An 18,652-nucleotide genomic window follows, 5' to 3' on the forward strand; every position below is an offset into this window, starting at 1 on the left:
AGGTACATAAATAGTTTACTGAACCTGTCAAATTCTCTGGCAGGAATGAGCATGCCCTCTGGTCTGCTACGTGTGCTTATATGAAACACTTCCCCTTCAGTTCTCGAGCAGTAGGGAGTAATATATTTTCTAATATTTTTGTGGAAATAGGTAAAAGATATAATGAATCACATAGTAGCAGGAATGGACACAGAGTCTGACTTTCTGGGGTTATTTGGTGGTTTATTGCTTGGGGTTTTTTTCATGGGGAAGCATAGTATGATTTTTTTATTATTATTATTTCTGTGCTCCTCAGAAGTTATATAAACTAATTATAAAAGTTATGTGTAATTGTCTCTGCCTAAATTTGTACAGTAGTCGACAAAAGGGCTGAAGTACACCCTAATGGGGAATTCAGGTTGTGAAATGAAGCACAGGAAAATCAATAAGCAAACTAGACACTACAAAAGTCCCCCATCACCAGGGTGTGGTTTTGTCCCATCTCTATTGAAGAGGTCACATTAAAAATGTTTTTTTTGTAGAATTAGTGCCATGAACAGGAATGTGCCTCAAAAAAGAGGATAACTTGTATTTTGCTTAGAGCTGAAATACAAAGTCAGTGACATCCCTTGACTGGTTACCTGAACCTTTCAAAATCTTTCATGTCTGATTTTCAAAGTTTTTGTATTGCTTAAAGAAAAAGAAAAAGAAAAAGCTTTTGACTCTGATTTCTACTCGTTCCAAAAAATTTAATTGATATAATTTTCACTTCAGGTTAGCGTGTTTTTAATTCTTTGGTCTCTATTTCATTTAAAAAAAATAAAAAAAAAAATAAAAAGACATACGAAGAGAAAAATAATTTAAGGGTGAGATGTATTGGAGGGTAGAGAGAAGAAAAACCTGTTTATGAAAACAGACTGAAATGAGCTATTGTCATCTGCAGATGTCCCATCATCTAAATTGCTTTTCCAGAACTAATTAATAAAACCTGGATGCCACTATTTCTCCATTAACACTATCCCTTTGGAAAAAAACATGTTAGCAGCACAATTTTTCCAATTGCTGCCATTAAAAAAACAAAACCTAAGATAATAGAAAAAAGAACACATCATTCAGCTATCATTCTCCAAGATATAAATGCTTTAAGGCCTGGTCACACGTAATCAGTAGAATTCCTCTTTATTTTGGTGGTTTGGTGGGTGTCTGACACACACACGCTGGCCGTGTCCTGGCAGCATTCCAGAAAGGATAATGATTTCCCTATCTCAGTTCCCTCACAGTTTGGATTAGATACATTTCTCTATGGCATGGCTGTGTGCTGTTTCACAGCTGTTCCTGTCCTCTGCAGGGATGGATGCTCTAAGCTGGGCTCTTTGCAGGAGTGCTTTAAGTGATTTTTAATGGAAAGTACAGAGGTGGTGAGCCACTGTGAAAAATGATGATATTTTCTTAGAAATTTTTTCTCTTTGAAGGTCCATGAAGATGTCCATAGTCTTTCAACAGATTGTCTGCCCTGTTTGTGCTTGCCCTCCACCCAAGGGCAGTGTGGTGCCTTGCTGCAAAGTGATGGCATGGCCATTGCCCCCAGTGTGTCCCCAGGTCTTGCAGCCATCACTTGTGTTTTCCATAATCCTGATCAACAAAGATACAATATTCCCAGACAAGACAAAGTGAAGCCAGGGCTGGTATCACAGAAATGATGTGCCCAGCAGCAGTCTCAGTGACTTCACAACTACACAACCTGGGACTTTCAAACATTGCTATCAAGTTCAAAGGCAGCAATTCCAGGTTTGGAGTCAGTTGGTTTTGAAAATAACCTTCTTATCACAGAATCATGGAACAGTTTGGGTTGGAAAGCACCTTAAAGGCCAACTAGTTCCAACAACCCCTGCCATGGGGGCACCTTCCACTAGACCAGGTTGCTGAAAGCTCATCTTCCATGGTTTCAGACACTTCCAGGGATGGGGCATCCACACTTCACTGAGCAACAACCTGTGCCAGGGCCTCACCACCCTCACAGTCCAAACAGATATAAATGAAGGCATCATATCTGTTTATAATAATGTGCAGCTAATATTTATAGAAGTGCCCAGCACTACTTAATAATTTGCCACTTGCATTGCAAGCTTATGTAAAACCTATGGCTGCTGTAGGGCAAAGGTATAAAACTTTCATGAGTAATATAAAATATACAAAATGTTGTTGTTAATATTTAATACAATTTGCAGCAGTCAATGAGCACAATCAATGTTTATTAATTAAGTTGTTCTGTTGCAATAGCAATTTCTTTTTTTTTTTTTTTCTTTTTTTTGGTGTATGTGTATCTTCAGGGAGAATTTAGCAAGCTCTCTTGACCCTTTCCAAAGAAAACCAAAAAACATTGGCATGTTTAACAATGATATTGGCAATGTCTTACATTACTCATTTGCTTTTTCTTCAGCAAGTAAACACAACTCTTTTAGTGACACCTTCTATTTAAACTACACCACGTGATAAGAGAACAAGGTTTTGGCCAGGGTGTTTAATAAGATGTGTTGCAACTTGGGCTGTTTGTAGCATCCATACTGACTCATTGCAGATAATCCAGCATTTGAGGGGTAGATTTCTTTGTTTTAACCCTATGGGTTCATGGGGCTTGCAGACAGCACCATGCAGGATAGAAGTGGGATTTATTCACCTGGGACCTGTGAGATCAGGTTTCACTGCACCTCCTCAACCAGGCCATGTACTGAACTGCCCCAAAATGTAGCATTTTAGCCCCAGGCACAGATGTTCCCATCTTGGTAATGTTCCCCTTGGAGCTTATAACACTTTAGAGTGTTTTCTTTGAAATCCCAGGAGGGAGGGTATGTCCCAACCCAACGTTCTTGCAGGGCTGACTGGTCAGCAGCAGGATTTTAAGTAACCCTGCCACAGCTCAGATTGTTCTGGTTCATCAGGATTGTGTGGAAACCATTTGCCATTGCAGCACTAACGGGGCTGGTTGTGATAGAGAACCTACAAGGGTCAGAGCCTGTCTCAGCAGCAGGTATAGGATTCAGCTGAATCCAGGAGGTTATTTCTGTCACCTGAGGTACATGGTTAATATTCACTGTAGTTTTTACCTGTCTTCTCCATTTTCCTCCATGTTATTTCTCTCTCAAATAAAACTAAACAGTTTTAAGATGACTTCTTTACACTATAAAACAGCTTAATATAGCTTTTAGAAAATGCATGGGTGTTAGTGCTTAATGCCACATCCAAAACTGAGTGTTGTCCGCAAAGTTCATCCATTCATTTCTGTCTGTGTGCTGCACTTGTTGAGAAATGTCCAAGCACGTTTTCTTTCGGGTTTTTTTTGTTTGTTTGATTTTTTTTTTTCCCCCTAGACAATATTGAACTCCCCTGCAGAATTAGAATTGGAGCACTTCATGGTTTGGGTTTTGGTATTTGGTTTTTTTTCTCTTCTTCAGAAATAAAAACATTTTACAAAATAGAGCAGAGCCACACAAGAGGTGGTTCTGCAGCACCCATGAAGTGGTTAAGTCATTAATTTATTTGTCTAAGGCCTAAAATAAACATAAAAGCCATGACACTTTATTTAATTTGTCCTCTGGGCTAAAAATGTCTGGAGGTTACCAGTGATCTTAGCTGTAATAAGTTCTATATATGTGTATCTCTCTATAACTGTGCCACAATATTTTGAACTATACTGCTAGGGGTTTATTGAAATATATCAACCTTATTGCTAATATTTCACAGACGGTTCTTCATTTCAGCAATCTAGAATTCAATTTAGCAGAAATGTGATATTCCTCCTGAAATTTTGAATTCCCAGCAGATGTATAATTCAATTAAGTCCAGAAGATTAAAAAAATTGAAGTCATTCTCTATACATACACTCTTTCTGCTCAGTTCCAAAATAATGAAAAACTACAGCTGTTCAGTTTTGGTTCATCTATCGCTTTGTACAATTTTTATGGGTTTTATGTGTAATCACATTTGCAGAGAGAATTTTTATACAGCCTGCTCCATTTTGCACAGTTATTATCTTTCCATATTAAAAACAGATTGTAAAAACTGATACACAAGCCTTGGGCCCACTCCTTAAGGCAAGTAAAGCGTGGTCATTAATCAGGGGGGTGCAGGGGAAAAGAGCTTGTAAAACTTAATTGTTCTGTTTTTGTGCTGCGAGATGGCCTTTGTCTCCTCTTCTTCCTTCCATTGGCAAGCTTTTTTTCTTTCCTTTTTTCTTTTTTTAATTTTAAACTCTTTCCAGGCTCTGTGTGGAACTAAAGGGGTCATTTATTCGTGTGCAACTGACTTCAGCAGAAATTGGACACAGGCATTACCTAAAACCGTAATTCTCCTCCAGAGGTGAAGAGGTCCCTGCGTGTGAGCCCCTGCCTGCTGAGAGCCTTGCCAAACCCTCCTCGAGCTCTTGGCTCGTGCTCCTAGGCTGGCGCTCGGGGTCAGGTTTCCATGTCAAATGTCACAAACGGTGTCTGTGATCTGTGCAGAATAATTTAATTTCCTGTGCCTCAGTTTGTCCATTTTTCGAATGCAGCTGCAACAGAGATCTGTTTCGGGGGCTGCTGCTTGCACCTAAGCAATAGCTCTTTTTGATGAAATGGGACACCTAAAATCTCATTAATTTATAGGGATGTAAGTGAGGTAAATCTATAATATATTCATAAAGCTTTTGCTTCAGAGTTTGCCCATTTCTTTTTCTAATCACATCAATCTGTTATGACCTCCCTCTGAATTCCTAGTCCAGAAAGGAATTAAAATCTGTTTCATCTTCGTATTTCAAACATAAAATACATAAAATATTTTTAGTCGAAGCTCTAAGTGTAGGGTGTCAGAAGGGCATTTTGTAAAAAGTTCACCCTGTGATTCCCTCCAACAAGAGAGCATTTGCAACATTCCCTGAACAGTCACTCAAAGGTAAATATCTTAAGCATTAGTGACCACCACTGCATCTAATCAACTACCTGATTGCCTATACAAATCCTACACTGCTCAGTATTGACCTCAGCAAGGAAAACATTGATCCACTGACCTGTCACTAGATTGTTTTCCAGAAAGTATAAGGGACTTACCCATGCTTGTTGAAGGTGCTTCTTATCTGTAAGGTGTCTTGCCTGTAGTAGATAACAGCAGGATACTTTTTTCTCTTCTCTTTCCCTGCAAAACTGGAATGTACAGCTGTTGAAATTGGAGAAGCAGATGATTTCACTTTGATTTTGTTTTAGCTAAAAGATCTGGCTTTGGGGTGAATAAATCAGCTGAGGAAAAAATAACTGGAAAACATTCAGTGTTGGCAGGAGAGCAGTATTAGACAGAACAGTGAACAATCACACTAGGTGAAATATGATGTATGTACTTGCCATTGCATGAGCAATAACACAGCTGTCCTGTCCATGGTTACTGCCTCAGCAGCCATGAAAAGATTTTCAGATCAGAATTTATATTAATCTGTGTAAAAAATTGATATCCAGACCACCTTAATAATTGTGAAAGAATAAAAACTTATTTACTGTTGACCTGTGATTTTTTTGTCTTGTGTATGTGGCAGCGTGTTAAGATCTCTTTCATCATTTGGGTACTGTGCATTCTTCTTACTACTCACCTAAATCTATATTTTATTCTATGGAATTTGCAGAGAGGTTTTTTACACCTTTGTAGAAATTCAGCTCCCATGTATCTTGGTTTTTCAATGTAAAAAAAAAGCCTCTGCCATCACCTAACTTCTCATCTCATTCTGCATCTTGTCTTACATATAACATGGAAATCTTTGAGCTGCAGTTGAGTAATTACTTTTTCCCTTCCCCTTGCAGTCTGCCTCCATTGTAGATGCCTCCCTAGGCCTGCTAAGCTGTCAAACCTGAAAACTTCTGAGGCTGCTAGTCCTCTTTTATAGGACAGCAGCCTGTCCTTGAACTGTAGGATTTGACTTCACGCATGTGAAATAAAGGTCCAGGGGACACAGACCATAAGGAAAGTCAGTGTTTACTGGGATCTAACCTTTATGCTTACCTATGACACTGGTAACATGTAAGTCAGACATTTGCCAGTAAATATGTCTAATTATGTGAATTCTTCATTCCTGTCAGCTGGACTCAGAGAACATATTTTTCTCCTCTTTTTGTAGCAGCCTTTCCTGTAGTTGAAAGATACAGAAGTGGATCTGTAGCTTTTGAAGGTGCAGAAGCTTCCCTTGCCCGTCTACGCTCCAAATCATCACAGCACCCTCAGCTATTCTATTTTTTGCTACCTGTAGGTCATAGTGTTTGAAACTTGGACCATTTCTTTGATGTCTTCTGGGCGTGCTCTAATTGTCTCATAACTATGTGGTAACTTGGCGCCTGAAACTTCACCAGTTCTGGGTGGGAAATGTTGTGCTAAAAGTTGCTTTTGTGTAATGAAAAATCCCATTTCCCACTGGGCTTTGTAAATATGGGGAGTCTGTGTTTATGTTCCTGTGATTCAGCTGCTCTTCCCACCAAGACAAACCAGCATCTTCCCACCATGTCCACACTGAAGTGGTGTATTAGGACTTGCCTGCAGAGAGAACTCTTAGAGCCTGGCTACTTTGAGCTGCAATGAAACCAAATAAATATTGTCCACTTGGATGATAATTTATCTTCTATGTTTTGTCATTGACTTTGTTGTATTGCAAAACTTTGAGTCATGTGCCTGTAGCCTGTGTTTTGGAAACTGCCCCTGCTGATGCAGGAGAGGCTCAAGGAAAGCATCCAGAATGGAATATGTTGAGAAAACCCATCCATGTGGCTGACAATAAAAGAAGAGTGGTTTGGATTTCTGCTGTTACCCAATCTGTGCTCGGACATTATCTGCATATCCAAACACACTGATTTCCTCCCAAAAAATCTCCATGTGAGGATTTCTTCACAGATCTCTCAATGCACTGAAAATATGTTGTCCAGTAGATGGGATGGCAGTACTGAGATACAGAATCTAGAGATGATAAGATCCGTGACTGAGTAAATAACACTCATGAGTAAATACTTTGTGCAGAATCTGTATTTTTTAAAATAATTTAGTTTCTTTCTCTTACATTATGATGTGAAGTAGCCACTTGAATTTGCCATTTAACTTGATTGGACTATAGGATACGTGACTGGAGCCAGGAAGGAAATAGAGCTGGATTTCTTACCACTTACTCAGTCTTACTCTTTTTATTGCTGTGAGCATGTTTTAGTGTCAGCTTATACAGGGTTTCAAGGCTAATGTTGCACAGCAACCTCTATATGATTTACAATTCTTCAGGGTCCTCATGCAATTTACTTTGTAAAAACTAACAAAAACTTTTGAAAAGCTTGAAAACTAATATCAGCTGCAGCTAAAGGTCCCAGTTTGCCTGAGTCCCACATTGTCTGAGCTGCATGTGAGCAAGAGTCTGGGCTGAGCTTTGAGGTATCTTTTTGACACCTACCTATGGTTGAATGTGACTCTGTGGCTCTGAGAACAATGAGCTACTTCAGACACTTTCAAGAACATAATGCCAGTTTGGTAACTGAGATCACCCCAATTTGTAAGAAAAATTACCCTTTGTTTTAAATACTAAATCCTTTATCTGTAGCAACTGGAGAGAATAAGACAGGCCAAAGTGCTGCTGCAGACCTGCTCCTTCCTACTCTTTTTTTTTTTACTGCTGGGTGCACATCAGGCTTTCAATTACTTTCTTGTTTACATCAAGAGAGGAAAACAATGCTGATTGTACCCACAGGTGGTCAGCCTTTAGGTAATCAAAGGAAAGCAATTAATTCCTTCCATGCACAGCAATGCACTTCCTCCTAATGGAAAAGAAGCACTGTCACTTCCCATAACGCAGCTGAAGAAGGACCCATGGATGAAGGACTTTTGTAGCTGACATGTTGCTTTTATTTCCCCTTCAGGAGGTGAGAGGAAAGGAGTTGGAGTGAGGCAGGGAGGAACTCTGAATGGATATTTTAACTCCCAACTTTGGCCTTTTGTGGGAAACATTTAAAAACACGAAAATCCCAGAGGTAAAAAACAGTGGAGAAATCCAAATGCAGTAAACTCTGAGGAATGAGTGTCCTAAGGGACACTCATGGTTTACTGCAATCCCAGACTCTTAAACAAGGGATAAATAGATGCTGGAAGTTGTTGATCTCCTGTAAGTAGCACCCACTCTGCAGTGAGCCAGGGTCACAGCCTTGATTGCACCCTGAGATATTGTCACTCTGAAAACCAGCTGCTGTCGCTCCTCTAGTGTCCAAGAAAAACACCTGCTTTCTCCTAAGTGATGGCAAAGCCAAAAATGTGCTTAGCAAAGCAGGCATTATCTGGATGAGGACTGCAATCCATCCATTCCAGCACAGGTAATGAGGCTGTTAGGAGATTCTCATCAAAACGTTATGGCATGGCTCCTCAGAAGAAATTAGGAAGATGTTCTTTCAAATGGTTGAAAGTATACAGGGATGTTACGTTGCTAATTTGGTTTGGGAGTTGGTTGGGTTTTTTGTTTGTTTGTTTTGTTTGTTTTGGTTTTTGTTTTTTTTTTCCTCTCAGTTAAAGGAAATCTTAGAAACTTTTTGTAAAGCAAACAAAAAAAATCCTGCTAAGTACTCCCATGGGACTTGCAGTAAAAGTGAAGGAGCTGATAATCCTGTATCCTGTCTTTCCAAAACATACATTTAAAAATTTTATGACTTTGACCTGGGTAAACATGAAATCTTATTCAACCCCAGTCTGAAACTCTTGTGGTTTCTGTCTTGCAGGGTGGGTGAGCTGACAGTTCAAATTTAGATATATTTCATGTCTTGTTTTTATCATCTTTAAATTAAAATGTATTAACTTGTATTCTAGTATTTACAAACTGTCTCCTTATAAACTGAAGGGAAGAAAAAACCCTCTCTTGTTCATTCCCATTTAGTCTATTTATATGTGTAAGCAGCCAGAGTGACACTCGTAAGAGATTCCAGTCTAAGTATGTCCTAACCAAAAGCAAATTTGGAGAAAACTCAGCAATGTAGAGTTAATTTGAGGTGAATTTTTTATTATTATATTATATTACATTATATAATTTCCATAGTGTCTTAATTATATTATAAGGTAGGATAAGTGATAGAAGGAAGACAGTATAAGGGACAGGAATGTAATGTTATCTTCAGTTTAGCAGACAGTTATGTAATGCCTTTTTTTTTTTTTACTTTATTTAGGAATTATCAGTTTTAAAATAAAATATGTCAAGAACTAATATAAAAAAAGAAAAAGGGCAATTAATGGTTCACTGTATTTATCAGATCCACCTTTCCTATGCTGTGGCAAGTTCAACCCTTCTGAATGGTTGAAATGGCTTCTTATGAAAATAAATAAACTGGAATAAAAGCAGCTTGAGAATTCAAAGAATATTGGAAGCTTATATAGGTGTCAGTCACATTTATCATTTTTACATACATCAGAATGAAGTTTACTCCTTTTTCTTGATCTCTCAACATTTAATCTCTGTTGGTGGACAACTCAACCGCTTCTCCCACTACCACCCAAAATGTTTTGTGATAACCACAAGGCACTCAACAGGCTGCTGTTATACATACATATTATAAAGTTGGCTTTTTGCAAGATGAGTGCTATATGATTAATAAGGTTGTAGTAAGGATATAAGGTTTTATTTCTGCTATTAATAAAGAAAGATAGACATAGTAGTAATAGTTAAACTATCTGTTTGGCCGAAATAACATCCAGTGAACATGTAAAGAAGACCCTGCTATTGATATCCAACTATCAGCATCCACCATCTGAAAAAAGTATGGACCAAAGCCCAAACTGAAAGTGATAACGAAGACACGAGCAAAAAAACACGCATGCTCTAAAAAGGCGGACCCAAAGAGAGACCATGCAAAACAGTTCCTAAAATATGGAAACTAGTTTATGGAAAAATATGAGTATTCAACAGACTGATGCAATAGAAAGGGTATTTAAAGTATGACTTTAATATAGCAGCGTGTAGACTTGGCTAAATGCCAAGTCACCCAATCCAGCCATACTTTGCTTTTTTAATTTCTTTTGTCTTATTATTTTATTAAATCTATTTCTTAAATTTTACATAGAAAGTGAACCTCATTTTTCACACTGCTCATCCCTTGGCTACTCAAAACAACCTCAAGAAAATAAGACTTTTTCTTCCATGTAGCTTTTAGAGATGCCTCCAGACATCACCTTTTCTGCCTTTAGTTTTAGCAATCATTCTTGTGCTTCAAGTGCCCATAGAAGTGACCAAAGCCTTGAGGTCATTTTTTTTTTCTTGGGGAGAAGGACTTCTGTGTTTTGTGCACATCAGCTTGGCTGCTGCTAGCTAACGTGTACCTTGTAAATGTTAAGTGTCATGACTCCTTCAAGTGGCTTGAGTGCTGGGAAACTGCCTTGAAAGCTGTCAAACCAGCCAAAGTGTGGCTCCTCAGACATGATCTGTCACTAAAAAATCCTTTCAGCCAGAAGTTCCCTCAAATAGCAAACTCACTACTGGGGCTATCTGACCAATTTCTATTCATAGAGTGGGAGAAAAAGGAATGTACAACACCGGGAAAATTACTCGCTGGTAATTTTTTGTTGTTATCCTGTTCTTTTTCCAGACTGCTTTCCTTCTTTCTTGCCTGTCTAGGATGTTGCTTGACAGATGTTTCCTCTTATCTCACTCTTTCTTTATTGCTCTGCCAGTAGTATCTGATTGATAGAAAGTGGGCAGGCTGGTACTTACAATGCCATCCCTGACTGATAACTCTTTTGCCAACCTTTTTAAGAGAGCTGCAGTCATTGCTCTGTTTTGACTGAAATCCGCAAATATAACAGGAAAAAGGGTGAATTGCCCAGTAGTAATTATTATTCTTATTTTGCATGGAATTTTAATAAAGCCTGAATAAATTTGAGCAAATCTTTGAGTTTTAAGGATCTTTGTGTTCCACTTCACTTACAACTTTCAGCTGGGCTTGGACTTGGATTGAGCTCAGTCATGTAAAACAATTTAGGGCAAAAGTTTAGTATCTTCCACCATTTCTGTATAAATAAGCCAGACTGAATTAATTGCGGGTTATGTTAGAAGTCTTACCCTTTTGACTGGCTCCTTCAGCCCATTCATGAGCACTGTCCTGGTGCTGAATATCTCTTGGTCCTGATCTTGGTTCAGTAAAACTTCATGGAAATGAACGACATGGTTTGTGAAGCAGGACCATTAGTGGGGATGTGGAGGGGTCTAGGCACAGGAGAAGAATTTTTATTGCTTTCATTGCAATTTAGTAGCCATTTTTAGTCTTGATGGTTCTTTAAATTCTCTGGAACCTATAAAACCACTAATGTGAGGAAATTTTGCTGAGTAGGAAATGGAGACCAGTCCAAATCGTTACAGTGCCCAACACTTTAGGAGTCATTTCTGTGAGGATTTTTGTCACCGTATTTCTCTTTCATCATTTTATTTACTATATGTCATTGCCAATACACCCCATTTATCTGTGACTAATAGGATAATTTCATTCTTGACTTAACTGGGACTCTGCATACTCAGAAAAAAGTGGTGGTTGTATTATTTTATGCAATAAGAGTTGTGTCATGTAAGCAATTGGGGAAACATTGTGCCTGCATGTGTTTATTACAGTGCAGTACTTTGTAAAGTCCATTTGAATTGAACAAAGCTTTTGAACTATTGATTTAGCTGGCACTTGGTGCATTGAGAATAATAAATATTTGTAGTATGTGGGCAGCAGTCTATAAGAGGTAGGAGTCTGTCTACTGGCATATGTAGTGCAATAACCCATGTCAGCTGCACTGATGGGAAGCAATAATGAATATGGCAAATCATAAATTTGAAAATAAATAAATAAATAAATAAAAAAGTTTGACTTCAAACTGTCTAAGAAAGATCATTTAGGGCATTTAGTCTGGCTTCAGGTGCAGAGGAAATCGCATAACGTGTTTTGCAACGATGTATACTGCACCAAAATAATTTGACTTAGAAAATTGACTTTGAAATCAATCTAATAGGAGAATAGAATATGCATTTGTATCAGCACGATATATGTCTGTAGGTGCTAACCTTCTCTTTCTGAGAGATTTACTTGGAAATAATGAAGTATAAAAAACACTGTCTGGAAATTTTCCATGTCTGGAAATTTTCCAGCCAGGTGAAGTATTTGTAGATTATTTATTAACTTTGCAGCAGGATGATACAGCTGCACATCTTAAATCTCTGTAATGTACCAGAATGGACCTTTCTTCTCTCTCAGTGAATGGGGGAGAGCATAGCACTCACTAAGATGAAGCAGAAATAAGAGACAGTAATGCAAGGCTCATGTGGGATAGGTCAAAATTACTGCAGGTTAATCAGGATCATTTTTATCTCTGGGAATGCTGATGACTAATGAATGCAGATCAAATCCTCACCTCCAAATTCGCTTAGCTGTATCTTTAAAATTTTTTTTTCTTCTCTCATTACCCAAAATGCCTGCCTGAAATGACAACCATTAAAAGTGTAGGCGCTCGCTGTGTGGAGGACAATGGGCCACATCACGTTGTCACTTTGGAGGCAGAACTCCCACGGACTTTCAGCGAGTGCTGCTGGGAAGCAGACGGAGTGTCTTGGCCCAGCCGAGGCGTGTGAGGCTGAACCAAGGCAAGAGCATCCTGCTCAGCAAATCCCTCTGAAATTGAGGTGAATCCTGGCAGATTTGTCTGATCAGGCCTGGATTTCAAATACCAGGAATTTTTTCCCCACCTTTTCTTTCTTTTATTCTATAGCATCAGCAAAGATTTTTAGCTGTCCTGTTGATCCACTGTGATCAAAAAATGGTGCTGGAGTCTTGCTGCTGGTGGGAGGTTTCACACCAAAGCTCTGTGCACAGGCTGGATCCTCTGCTTACATCCACAGCAAGTGCTGGGAATAAAGAGGCCTGTTCTCCTGGTGTACAATTTTATACACCTAAATGTAATGGTTTGTGACAGAATTCAAAGTGACCAACTTTATATTCACAGAGAAGCTCAGAATTAAAATTGGTGGGTTTTTTTCCTTTCAGATTTTTTTTTCTCTTCACAAAGACCCAGAGGCAGCAGAAAGATTAACAAATCATGAGCTCTTAAGTGCAAAAGCATTTTTTTTCACTTCATTTGCAGTTACCGAGTGCCTAAAGTTAACCACATGCTTAAGAGCTTTGTTGGATCAGAGGTAAAATCTTGTAGCACAAGCAAAGAGAAATTAAGAACATGTATGGAGTTTTGGTAGCCACTGTTGTTTAGGGCTCCCCAGGTAAAATTGCTGGGCTCTATTGGGTGTGCAGAGTTCACCCTTAACCTGTAGTAACTGCTTTAATATTTTTTTATTTGGTGATATACTCGCCACAGTCTGCCCAAAGCATTGATTGTAGGCTGACTCGTTGTCAGCTTGATCCAAGGCTTGTCAGCTGTCAGTCAGGGAAGGGGTTTGGGTTTTCCTATGGTATTTGAGATCTGGCTTTACTTTGTTTTGACCCTTCTTCTCATATATGGGGTGGTTTTATTGCCCTCCTTCAGTGCAATGTCTTCTTCATCCTTTGATGCTGGCATGAAGGGTTTGCCATAAATGACTGACCACAGGAAAAATCTGGTGTGTGGTTATTCCTGACATGTTGTGGGAGCCAGGTTTTAGTTTACTTACTTTCTCTTTTCTTTTTTCTTTCCTTTTTTCTTTGCTTTTCTCTTCTCTTTTTTTCTTTGCTTTTTTTCTTTGCTTTTTTCTTTTCTTCTTTCTTTTCTTCTTTCTCCTTCCCTTCCCTTCCCCTCCCCTTCCCTCCCCTCCCCTCGCCTCCCCCTTCCTTTTCTTTTTTCCCCCCCGCTCACATTCACTGAAGATGCAGGGATTATATAGTTGAATTGTCTGTCAGCCCCGATTTTTCCATCTCTTGTCTCTATGGCTTTTTACACCAGTTAATACAGTTCAACCAAATTTGACAGGCACAGAGGTCTCAGATATATTAAATTTCTGCCACTTCCATGAATATAGCAGGCACTGCAGAGGAGAAAATGTGGCCTTTACAAGGTAAAGTCAGGATATCAACCCTTATTAGGTATTCAAAAATTTTCATGGGAGGACAACTTTGTCACATGAATCAAAGGGTAACGAGGCCCCTTTGGTTCTGCCACTCACCAGACCCATTGTCTTTCTCCCAATTTGTGTTTAGCTGGATCATAGGAGCAGATATGGCACAGTTCTCTGTCTGAGCCCCCTGTGGGGTCCAAGCACAGGGGCATGAACAATTCCCTAGTCTGGCTGGGGTCTGGTACAAGCCAGGACATGATTACTGTTCAGTATTGATTTTTCAGGTAGGCAACAATAAAAATTAAAAAAAAAAAAATTGAACAGAATTTTGAAGGTGGTTGAAAGAGACTTCAGGGCCTTGGAACAAATGGGTAAGAAACTAGGAGCACAAGTAATGCTCTCCCATATCCTTCCAATCACAAGGAATGATGAGGGAAGGAACAGGAAGAGCCAGCATATCAATATCTGGCTCTGAGCCTGGTGTTTCTGGCAGAATTTGGAGGTTTTGATCATGGATCTGTTTATGTTACACAAGGCCTGCTGGAAACAGTGTGGGTATACCTGTCTCGCAGCAGGAAAGGAACTTTGCACAGGAGTCAGCAAGGCTCACTAAAAGAAGTTTAAACCAGATTTGAAGAGGGAAGGGGATAAAACCAGGCTCACAAGAGATAAGCTGGGGGTAGCACACCAATGCTTGAGGGGCAGTGTGTTGTGAGGTCCTTTGTTCTTCCTTCTCAGGGGATGGAAGTCCATGTGGAAGCAAAAACAAAATCAATGTGTTAGAAACCAAGGAAGTGCCTGAGAATGGTCACAGAGGAGTTGGGGTTTCTGTCCACGAAGGTGGTGGGATTAGTAGCCCAAAGGAACAGCATCTACACCAATGCCTGCAGCATGGGCAGCACACAGGAAGAGCTGGAAGCCAGGGAGCAGCAGGAAAACTATGACTTTATTGCCATCATAGAAATGTGCTGAGGTGACAGAACTGGAGTGCTGCAATGCATGGCAATAAAGTGTTCAGAAAGGACAGGAAAGGAGGAGTAGGACGGGGTAGGTTGGGGAGTGTTTTGATTCTCTGGATCTTGGTGATGACAGGGTTGAGTATTTATGGGTAAGAATCAGGGGAAAGGTCAATTAGGCAGACATCCTGGTGGGTTTCAGTTCTAGGTCACCCAACTAGGATGCTGAGAGAGACAAAGCATTTCATAAAGAGCTAGGAAAAGTCTCACAATTACTAGCCCATGTTCTCATGGGGGACTGCAACTTACCCAGGTGTACACCAGAAATAAAGTACAGCAGAGAGGAAGCAGTCTAGGAGGTCCCTGGAGCATGTGAAGAACTTCCTGACACAGCTGGTGAAGAAAGGTTCCCCTCTGGACCTGTGGTTTGAGAACAGGGAATGACTGGTGGGTGATGTGATGGTCTGAGGCCACCTTGGGCACAGTGATCACAAAAGGATAGTTTTAGATTCTTGAAGTAAGGAAAGCGGTCAGCAGAACTGCTCTGGAGAGTAAGCTTTGGCCTGCTTAGGATACTGGTTGAGAGAGTCCCTTGGAAGTCAGTCCTGAAGAGCAAAGTTGACCAGGAAGGCTGGACATTTTTCAAGAAGAAAATCCCAAATTAACAGGAACAGGATATCCCTATAGGTCAAAAGACAGGCTGGGGGAAGACTGGCCTGGCTGAACAGAGAGGTTTATCTGGAACTCAGAGATAAAAGGAGAGTTTGTGACCTTTGGAAGAAGAGACAAGCAATGCAGGAGGAGTAAAAGGTTGTTGAGAGGTTACACAGGGAGAAAAATCAGAAGGGCCGAAACCTAGTTAGAAATTAATCTGGCTACTGCCATAATAGACAGTAAAAATGTTTCTATAATTACATCAGCAGCAACAACAAAAAGGCTGAGGAGAATCTCCATCCTTTATTGGATGCAGGGGAAAATACAGTAATGAAGGATGAGGGAAAGACTGAGGTATTTATTGCCTTCCTTGCCTCCGTCTTTAACAGTAAGATTGTCCCCCTGTACTCAGCACTGATGAGGCCACACCTCAAATCACGTGTTCAGTTTTGGGCCCCTCTCTGCAAGAAAGACATGGAGGGGCTGGAGCCTGTCCAGAGAACGGAGCTGGAGAAGGGTCTGGAACACAGGTCGTACAGGGAGGAGCTGAGGGAGCTCAACCTGGAGAAAAAGAGCCTCAAGAGGTGACTTAATCATTCTCTACCAGTGACAGGAGGTGCAGGAGGTGAGGGTTGGTCTCCTCTCCCAGGTAATGTGCAATAGAACAAGGGAAAATGGCCTTAACTTGCACCAGGGGAGGTTTAGCTTCCATCTTAGGAAATATTTCTTCACTGAAGGGGTTATCAAGCACTGAAACAAGCTGCCCAGGACAGTGGTGGAGTCACTATCCCTGGAGAGATTTAAAAGACATGTGGCACTTCGGGACGCGGATTAGTGGTGGGCTTGGCAGTGCTGCATTAATGGGTGGATTTAATAATCTTAATGTTCTTTTCCAACATCAACAATTCTACAATATAAAATGAGTATGAGCTGGAGCAGCGCTACCTTGAACACAAAATGCAGTTGGGAAACTAAATTCAGAGTCACTTATTATTTCTGGATGGACTTTGGAGATGGGGAGGGCAAGGAAATGCCCCCACTTAAACGGTATGTGTGCTTAAAGTGGTTGAGCACAGGAGCAGGTCAGACAGGCTGGTGCTGCCTGTGAGTGTCTGTGTGTGTTTGCAGTGCCAATTAATTACATCTCTTTGTGGCGTGGTAGCAATTCTGTCCAGGGGAAATGAGAGAACGTGCAGTTAAATAACCCTCTGTGTGTATGTGTAATTTCTGAAGCTTCCTGTGAATGCTAATATTGTGTTTGGACAAGTTATTTCTCAGCTCTTGCAACCACCCAGCAGAGTAGAAGTTTTGTGAAGTTCTCAGTGATTTTTTTCCTGGTGAAAACACAGGAGAGCTGGTAAAGGCATGATCTGGTTTTGTTTATCTTTTCAATTCCTAATCACTGGATAAAAATCTTTGTTTGCTTTCAGGGAAATAATAGGGAAAAGAAAGATCTACAGCTTGTTAAAAAAATAAGAAGTGTAAAGGTATTAATTCTTCATACATGGAAACTCAACTCGAAAAACAAACCTAAGCCAAGGAAATATTTCAGTCTGAAATCTATGGCTTTGCTTTTTCTGTTGTTGTTCTCTGCTTCTTACTGCCATTGTGTGGGATGGTGCCTGTTTGGAGGTGTTAATCTATACATAATGAAATTTCAGAGAACACACGTACTATATCTGTAGTTCTCCAACTGTTCTTTGAGATCCCTGTGAATGCATCTCACATAATAACCAAAGAAAACAGTGGAAAGCCTGTGATTAGAAACCTAACAAGTAGAGCTTATTTAGTGATAGCTAAAAAAGCTACAATTCACTGTGCTGGCTTGCTTTATACAGCTCAACAAGACAGATCTGGGCTTTTGTTGGTGTAGAAAACACTTAAAAACAGAGTACAGGAATTTACGATTTCCATGACTCACTTTGAAAATCAATCATTTTCCAATGTTTTTCTTTTTTCTGGTGAAAGTTCCTTTTTGAAGGATCAAGCTCGATTATGCTTGTTAGTTTAGTCTTTTTCTCTCCATCCTAAGTCAGTGCTAAACAGCATTGATAAACAGCACTGAAAGATTAAAACCATTAACAGCATAGCTAACACTTGTGCTGAGTCCTTATAAGAGAGCCATACATAAAATTATTAACTGTTCCTTATGTACCAGCTTCATATTTGGCCTTATCTTCTGGGATATTGTGTGTTTGTCACTTGCTGAATTGGAGGGAGGGTGCAGTCTACGTCAAAGCAACTTCTAACTGAGCAGTCTGTGGCACACAGAGATGAAGTACGAAGTAATCAAAGTGCCAATTTGTTATAGCTGAATATTGCAATATATTGGTACTTTGTGCACGAGGTTGTTGTGTATATTCCAGGTTCACTGCTGACACGGTTTGGGGCAAAACTGGCTTTATAAAACAGCCCTGATGCACTAAAAAAGTTTTGTGAAAAGGATAAAATACTTGTGTTTGAATTTTATTGATTGATAGAAGGGGAGGTGAAACAGGAAACTGTATTTCTGGAGGGAAGTGTATGAAGACAGATCAGAACTGCCAGAATAAAGCAAGCTGGGGAAGGAGAACATGATGTAAAAGGCGAGTGAAAAAGCAAGAGGAGACGACTGTGGACTGAGTACTGGGAGTAAACCAGACTAGAAAAGATCTAAAAATAGGACAAAATTTAAAAGGCACATTATTGGAAGTAAAACAACGAAGGGCCACTGAGACTTCTGTCAGAAAAAGATGTGGAAGTATGGAGGTAAACCTCAGCCGTGGAATGGAAAAAGCAAGAACAGTCAACTGGCTGGGTTCTGGGGACTTTTTGTGGGTTTGATTTTTTTTCTTTTTTTATTAAAAAAGATTCGCAAAATCTCGTGGATGTTAATAATATCACAGTATGAGTGGAGAACTTCAATTGCTGACAGATGATAATGTAACTGTCACCGTTGTGCATATGGGGAGATGTCTCTGAAGTTTATAAAAGTGATTCCAATTTCTAGTCCTCCCTATTTAATATACAAGGGATTTAGAAGCCTTATGGCCTT

At 39.8% G+C, this 18,652-nt stretch overlaps 1 protein-coding gene across 2 annotated transcripts in view; it reads left to right on the forward strand.

The window, feature by feature from the left end:
• The window catches only part of CELF2 (CUGBP Elav-like family member 2), a 450,951-nt gene that overhangs the window by 108,709 nt on the left and 323,590 nt on the right, over nucleotides 1-18,652 (forward strand). The gene's annotated exons all lie outside the window — the stretch shown is intronic.

This window comes from Chamaea fasciata, unplaced genomic scaffold, assembly GCF_029207755.1.
Source record: "Chamaea fasciata isolate MVZ Bird 193981 ecotype frontalis unplaced genomic scaffold, bChaFas1.0.hap1 SCAF_5, whole genome shotgun sequence".
Lineage (NCBI taxonomy): Eukaryota > Metazoa > Chordata > Aves > Passeriformes > Sylviidae > Chamaea > Chamaea fasciata.